The following is an 8,046-nucleotide window of genomic DNA, read 5'->3' as shown; positions in this document are numbered from 1 at the left end:
TACTTGGACAGTCTCTATCAACCACATGATAGTTATTGAGTGCGGGCTATCAATCACATGTGTTCGATTCCCACCCTTATTTTGATTTTTGGATAATGTTTCTCTCCATTCTAATCCTAAAAAAAGGAAAAATCCCTCGACTCTTACGCACAAGAAAATAAAGATAAGGAACAACGGATCAAGATGTCAAATTGTAAATAGTCATGAGGATAATTTTCCCTTTCTCTTCCATCCACCGCACTTTCCCCCTCCATCCCTACGGCTATGAACCAAACTATCCTTATTTATGTGGTGGATGGAGTCGGTTTCCGGAGAACACTTTTATTATGGCGGGTGACGTAGCAGAGGATCCGAGCGGTTTTCCCCCTTCTTTCTGACCTCTTAAATTGAATCAGTAATAAAGGCCGGGTGTCTTTTTTGCTTCCCTTATCATCAAGAAGAGAGAGAGAGAGAGAGAGAGAGAGAGAGATGGCCCAAGTAACCTCGCAGAGTCTGGGTCACTCCCACCCGGTGGCAAACGTCCAAGCTTTTGCAGCTGCCATCGATGGGCACAAGGATATCCCTCCGAGGTACATCAGGCCTGAAGCTGAGTCCGATCCAATTGTTCGTGATGGTGACTGCCAGCTTCCAGTAATCGATCTCAAAAGACTGCTCGATCCCGGATTTTCTGAAGAAGAGTCTGCTAAGCTGGACCGTGCTTGCGAGGAGTGGGGTTTCTTCCAGGTAATGGCTTTTTATTACCAAGGCCATGAATTTACTCCGAATAGTTGGCTATCGATTACTGAAATATATAGTCGTTAGTATGTGGATCTTCTCTTTTTACAAGCCTACTTCATTGTACAAGGTATAAAAACGCTTGATATATAGATCATGTTCAAGGACACCAGTCATGTAAACTTGAACAAAGCCTGGACAGGGGCTTGGCAGGGCTTTTTTTCTTCTTCCCCTCTTTTTTTTTTCTTTTTTTTTTTTTTTCTTTTTTTTTTTTGAGGGGGGAAAAAATGGCCCTGCCAAGCCTTGTTTAGGCTTTGTCACGTAGAAAAGAAAACAAACATATAACTTCTCCAATCCTACTTATGGTTGGGTAATATAATTTCAAATGTTCAAGCTTTAGCTGAGGATAGGACGTTGTAGGCAGAAATAGAAGGTTGCAGTTGTGAAGTTGCACATGATTGCTGTCATTTTTCAGAAACTTGAGAGATGTTTTGCAAATGCTTAATGGAATTAATTCTAATTAGTGATGCTCCCACCTTATTCTCTGTACGTATGTAGATATAGGGAGAAAAAACAAAAAGAGAGTGGTTGCAGAGTCCATACCTACATGACTTAAAATCTTTCTTCCTAGTATTTCATATCCATGCAACAAATATTTTTTTTTCTGATTTTCCAACTTTTTTTTTTATGAAACAGATTTTCCAATTTGTTAACTTTTTTTTTATGGTTGAAGGAGGCTGGAAAAGCAGCCTGTCCTTTATTGATGACAGTAATATATACAATAGAGGTTACAAAGAACCTATAAAGATATTTACATCATATCTTAAAAGTCAATTCCTCTAAGAAGACTCCTCATCTACTCAAATATTCAGATAACTTTATAAATCCATCCAAAATCCTTGAGAATTTTGTGATCATTTTGAAATTATAGAGGATGGACCAAAAAGTGAAAAGATGTAATATTTTTTCAGCAACTGCAACGATGGAGACACTCTTGTTCAGAAACATCCGAGAATTTCTTTTTCTCCAACTTACTAGTAGAAATTATTTATATTCTTTTTTTTTTTTTCAGAGAGAGTGGAACTTGTTTATATCATTTCAAATGACAACGCTCTTTAAAATAGGCCTGCGACTCTTAGGGTTCCATTTACATCAGCAAAAAAAATAAAAGCCTACATCTTGCCTTCCTATCGACATAACTCATTGATTACTAATTTTATATGTCTCAACTTTTGAAAACAATTAAGCTGGAGGTAAAGATTTAAATATAAAAAGTTTATAGAAAGTAATTCGTTAAAAGTTAAAAAAAATGAGTATCAGAAACTAAAAAAAATAAATAAAGAAAACAAAATTATAAAATACTTATATATTTATTTATTTAGGTGAAAAAGTTGGCCAACATGAGAAATAATAAAGCAAACTGAGTAGCGATAGTATATAGTATCATTAACTTGTATTTTTATTAGAATTTCTTTACTTAAGCATGAATAATTTGTATATATGCATAACTCAATTAATTAATTATTTTAAAAATAACTAATTTTTAAAATAAGAGAATTATAGTAAGACATCTCAGCATTTTTTCGAAGGCGGGATATTTGACCCTCTGCAGGCCATTTAGTGTCAAGACCCTTATACATGGGATGCCCTCCTATCTCAGCATAACCTTTTAGGAGGTTCATGCCTTCACATCATCATAATAATATCTCTTCAGTTTTTTTCAAATTATTTAGAGTTGGCTGTTCAGATCACTATTAATTAGGAATTCCTACTAGGGATTCGTTGTTATCTATATGCACCTAAGCATAGGTGCCTTCGCCGGGTTTAAAATCCCAGATCCAAGTTGACCCAGATTTCAAGCCTAGCCTAGCAAGTGTTGTGCTTCTAATTGTAAAGCCTGATTAGACTTTAGGGCCACAAATGTAGGCCCAATGTGGCTTCTCTTTGCACGTCAATAGAAAAGGTGGGTGGCAATTGACATTAGAAAATTTCTGTGGTTGTAATGAGAACTTGTGATTGAATATTATATTCTTTTTTTAAAATAAAAAAATATTATATTCATTCGGGTTAAGGAATCTAACTCTAGTCTACAATAGAAATACAAGGGCCCTGAAAAGAAAATCTGGGCCCATGTTTTGTTTCCCATCTCTTGGGTTTGCAACTGAGGACAATTACACGCGACAGAAGAAAGACAGTGAACTAGTGTGATGGTGGTTGGATTGTTTTTTATTCTCTTAAAAAAGAGTTAAGTATTCTTTGGACTTGTCCGGAGCTGGCCCCTCGATCTTTTAGAAATATTTTATTTTCTGACTCTTCTGAATATATTCAAACAAAAATTATATAAATGCTTCATTTTTAGCACAAAAGAAAGTTAAATAAATAATAAATCAATTTTGTTGACAAATGAGAAAAGATTGGTGCTAGAGTTATTATGCATTAACTGAAGCATATAAGATATTTGCTCATTTGATTTGCGTCCAGAAATAGAGAATAATACTCCTTTTCTTACGAAGGAGGGGACAAATTGACTTCTAATTGATGGTTGATAAACAAATATAACAAAACTTATGACTGCATTAATGCTGAGAACTGAAGGAAGATGGGGTATCCTTGTCCAATTTCTACTGAAGTAAAATTTAAATTGATCTCATCATAAGATAGTGTGAGGACTCATGTAGGTATGTATTTAGTCCTAAATCAATTATTCAGTGAGAAGATTTTAGATGCTTATATAAAATACTTTATGGCTAACATTTTTAGATGAGATCATAGGTTCTTATAAATGGTATTAGAGCTAACTCTAGCTATAGCCTATGTAAACTAAAAGGTACTACAGCATAGGTTCATTAGGGTAGACGATGGATGTTTGTAAATGGATGCATATTGATTTGGACCCTTAGATGTAAGGGCTTAAATAGGAGTATATGACGACCGGTGCAGGCATCTATTTAGTCCTATATCGATTATTTACTAGAAAGATATTGAATACTTATATAGGATAAAGAAATCCAAATAATACCATCTGGCTAGTTTTTTTTGGATGAGATCCTGTGTTGTTAGAGGTAGTTTTTTTATGATTATTTTAAGAGCGAGGATGGAAGAAAATTTGATTAAAATTGGGTGATAGCAAGATTCGGATTCAAGTAATTAATACCAATCTCCAAAGACTTGATCTACTATATTAGTTGGCATTCTAAAAAATATTGTAGCATTTCAGATGCGAAGTTGAGCATAGCGTTTCCGGTGGTGCTAATTAGATAAGCCATGCCACTTCATTTGGACCTTCTTTAATTCCCTAGGCCCTACTAGCATTCTAAACCATGTTTCTACATGATCTCACTTGATAGAGGTCCATTATGTTTTGTTTTCTTTTGTGCCGATCATTAACTTTGAGCAAGACGGGACTCTGGATCTACCTGCTAATTTAATTGAATCAACTATTTGAGTAATGATATGTAACTTTCACGTATGAAAAGAGATTGCTAGATATTGTTTAGATGGATGCAATGAAAATAATGATAAAAAAATGGTTAATGTAGAACCAAATGTTTGCTTGAAAGAAGCTACTATCCGGCATAGATTCTGAATTATTATGTATTAACTGGACTTTGGAATGACATTGTGGCCCAATGAGTTACACACGGACACTTGTTTCAGTTTTACTGACACAAGCAAAACATTACCAATATTTTCAGTAATAATCAGAATTGGACAGTTCTATTGGACTTTCAGATCTTTTAATGCAATAGATTTTCTCTTTTTCCATTTGTAGTTGGTTTAGATTGGATCATTCTTACCCCAAGATTAACAATACAATCATAATAATATTGCTGCAGCTAATAAATCATGGAGTTCCTGATGAAGTGATCAAGCGAATGAAGGAGGAATGAAGGAGGACATCATGGAATTCTTCAAGCTCCCACTGGAAGAAAAGAAGGCATTTGCTCAGCTACCAAACAACCTCGAAGGCTATGGCCAAGCTTTTGTGGTCTCAGAGGACCAAAAGTTGGATTGGGCAGATATGGTTTACCTCATTTCCCGACCACTCCATTCAAGGAACATGAGATTCTGGCCGACTAACCCTCCCACATTCAGGTTCACAAAATTTTTGTGCAGAAGTTTTTTGTTTGAGGTTAAGTGGCCTAAATATGAATCCATTCCAGTTTGTCAACTAAGTGAAAATATGCATAAGTTGAATCTTATACTCTACATTAAGCTTTCATTAGACTACATAAATTGAATATGCTATGGCCTTAATATGCATGTTGGTCAAGCATCAAGCTTTCACTAGACTACACAAATTGAATCTTATACTCCACATTTCAATTTTAATAGGGACTTTTAAAGCTTTTGATGCCCGAGGTTTTCAATGGTTGTTAGGATGCTTTTGGGACTCCCATTTTCCTCTCATGCAAGATCTTGGTAACAAAGAAGCTTCGGTTCTTTGACCAGGATTTAATATTGAAATGAATACCATATATGAAAGAAAAAGGTACTGATGCAAATTTCTCTTCTTATAATTCACAATGGTATTTAATGATCCAATATTTAGGAGGTGCATCGCCAATTCATTCATTCTATTAGTTTGGATCTCATCCTTTGATAGAATTTAGTGAAATAAGAGAAGCATAGTTAGACTTTCTAAAAAATTCCCACCTCACAGTTCTGAATAGAGTCTCAAGATGGTTTGCATTGAACAGACTTGCACATAATTATTTAAGCATGATTACTGTAGACCTTTGTCCTCCAAACTTTCCTTGATAACAAGAACAGTTCTACTCTAATTAATTAGTATTTTCTTGAGAAAATAGTGTAATTAATTAGCACTGTTTGTTATACACGTAGAATGCATGAGGAACCTTCGATACTATCAATTAATGCATTTGTCACTTGAGAAATATGATGGTATAGGAATTCTCAATTCCTCCATCTTTCTTCTTTAAAAAAAAAGCCCTAAAAGCTGAACCCCTTTCATAGGTCTCCTGACATTAGGAACTTCTATATATTCTCTTTAATTGGTAACAATTTAGTTCCCATTGCTCTATCATATCCTAGTATCATCGATATGGATTATATTTACTGTCTCTTGCTTTGTGTTTTTGGACAATTTCAGGGCTACCCTGGATAACTACTCGTTGGAGCTGAAGCAAGTGGCAGGATGTCTCTTTAAGTTTCTGGCTAAGAATCTGGGGATTGAACCCGGGATAATCTCCAATATTTCCAAGGACCAACCACAAGGAGTGAGGATTAATTACTATCCACCATGCCCGAAAGCCGACAAGGTGTTGGGCATCTCATCTCACACAGATGCCACCGGCTTGACGTTGCTCCTTCAAGTAAGTGATGTTCAAGGATTACAGATAAAGAAGGATGGCAAATGATTTCCTGTGGACCCACTCCCTGGTGCTTTTGTTGTTAACATTGGTGATATCCTTGAGGTAACTAACTACAAAGCTTATTTTTATCCAATTTAGTTTGTGTTGAGCTGGTAAATATATTGGTGTTCAATTGTTTTAGTTTGATGAATTTGTCATAAGTGCACAACGTACAGCAACTACTTTCAAGATTTCAGATTCTGAAAATCTACAGTATCTTTATCACCAGACCTACAATATATTCATTGCATGAAACTAACTTATGGCTTTGTAGGATTCCATGAACTAATAAGTTTGGCACAACAAACAGGTTCTATTGGTTCCACAAAAAAAGATTAAGCAATTTGATTGAGATATGGAGAGGGCAGAGTTTATTTCATATGACTGACAACCAATTTTTCTATGAAACAGATACTGAGTAATGGAAAATATAAAAGCGCTGAGCATAGGGCCACTATAAACACAGAGAAAGAACGCCTCTCAATCGCTGCATTCCATGGTCCAGACCATGACTCCATGGTTGGCCCTCTTCCAGAACTCCTGAAAGGTGGCAAAGAGCATTATAAGACGATGAGCTACGGAGACTACATGAAGACTTTCTTCTCTGCAAAACTTGAGGGCAGGAGTTTATTGGAGAGCATGAAGTTGAACGATTAGAAGACTGGTCCTAAGCGTGAAAAATGTTTTATTTGCCTGTTTTCTATGAAATTTTCAACTGGAGGATATGTGTTGGCTCAGTAGGACTGCTCCTTTGTTGCCTTGTGAAACTATATAAATAATCCACGATGCCATTCATAAAGATCATCCTTTTTAATGGTAAGAACTATGTGTAGTCTTCCATTGATTGAGTTTTTATTTTTGTAAAGTTCCATTGATTGAGTTTGGTTGGAAACAGCTACACAAATTAGGAGAGTAGATGATTTACCAACTGGCCTAAAGATAAATTGCTGCCTGAAAACATAAAGCCAAAAATTTTGGACCAAAGAAACTGAAAGCAATATTCTTTTGGGAAGGGCACTCTATAGAGCAGACACATTTGAAAAGAAAGAACCAGAAGAAAATAATTCTGAACAGAGGTAGACATACCATGTGGAATTGTAAGTGCACCTTAAACTAATAGAACAACTCCTAAGCTTTGGACTTTGGTGGCTGATTCTACTCCACTCCACTTGTCTGTTCCTAATCTCACTATTATCCAAGATCAGGTCATAGGATCCCGATCTAGTTTTAGATCATCACTTGGAATCCTTAGCAAGACAACTCTGAGACTATAATGGTCTAGCGGCACGAGGTCTTATTTTATTATTTGTTCTGCAACACCAGGCGCATAATTATTCCAGAAGGTTAGCATTTGATCATTTTCTGCAAGTTGGACTCTGACGAAAATAGACTTGGCAAGTCAATTTTCTGCATGCAACTTCATTTGATCATTTTGGTAGAAATCTTGATGAATCTAAACACCCTAACACCACCTGCTCCATGCTCTCGAATCCACTGTATATTGATTGTGAGTCTCCTTGCCATAATTTATTGAGATTTTCACATTGCACTGCCTCTGGAACGATTCTCCAGAGCTTTAAACAGGTGAGATATCTCTTCAACTACTCCATCTCCTTGCCATTATTGAAGTTCCAAGTGCGTATCTTAGGGGACCATAAAGGAAGTACCTCCTTGAAGCATCCATTTCCATATATACCAAACTATTTCCACGTGGAGTACAAAATACCAATATAATGGATGAAATCTGATAGCTCCCATGATTTATTGCATCATTAGCAACTGTAATCTCTCATTCTATTCTCACTTGCGTACATAGCTGTTGTTTTTCAAGGATTGTTGAGGCACATTCATATCAACAACCTTCAATAGAGTGCAGCATAGAGGACGAGGCCAGCAAACAAATGGGCAGTCAAACTGTGAACCGGTGGAAACTGGATGATGGATGGTATCCAATGTA

General features: G+C 36.0%; 1 pseudogene; it reads left to right on the top strand.

Moving 5' to 3' along the window:
- Positions 1–416: 416 nt before the first annotated feature.
- LOC140852638 (2-oxoglutarate-dependent dioxygenase 11-like) lies at positions 417–6,888 on the top strand (annotated as a pseudogene).
- Positions 6,889–8,046: the final 1,158 nt, after the last annotated feature.

The sequence above is a fragment of the Elaeis guineensis genome, chromosome 11, assembly GCF_000442705.2.
Source record: "Elaeis guineensis isolate ETL-2024a chromosome 11, EG11, whole genome shotgun sequence".
Lineage (NCBI taxonomy): Eukaryota > Viridiplantae > Streptophyta > Magnoliopsida > Arecales > Arecaceae > Elaeis > Elaeis guineensis.
The sequence above is the reverse complement of the archived record's forward strand: the minus strand, read 5'-3'. Positions and strand labels throughout refer to the sequence as shown.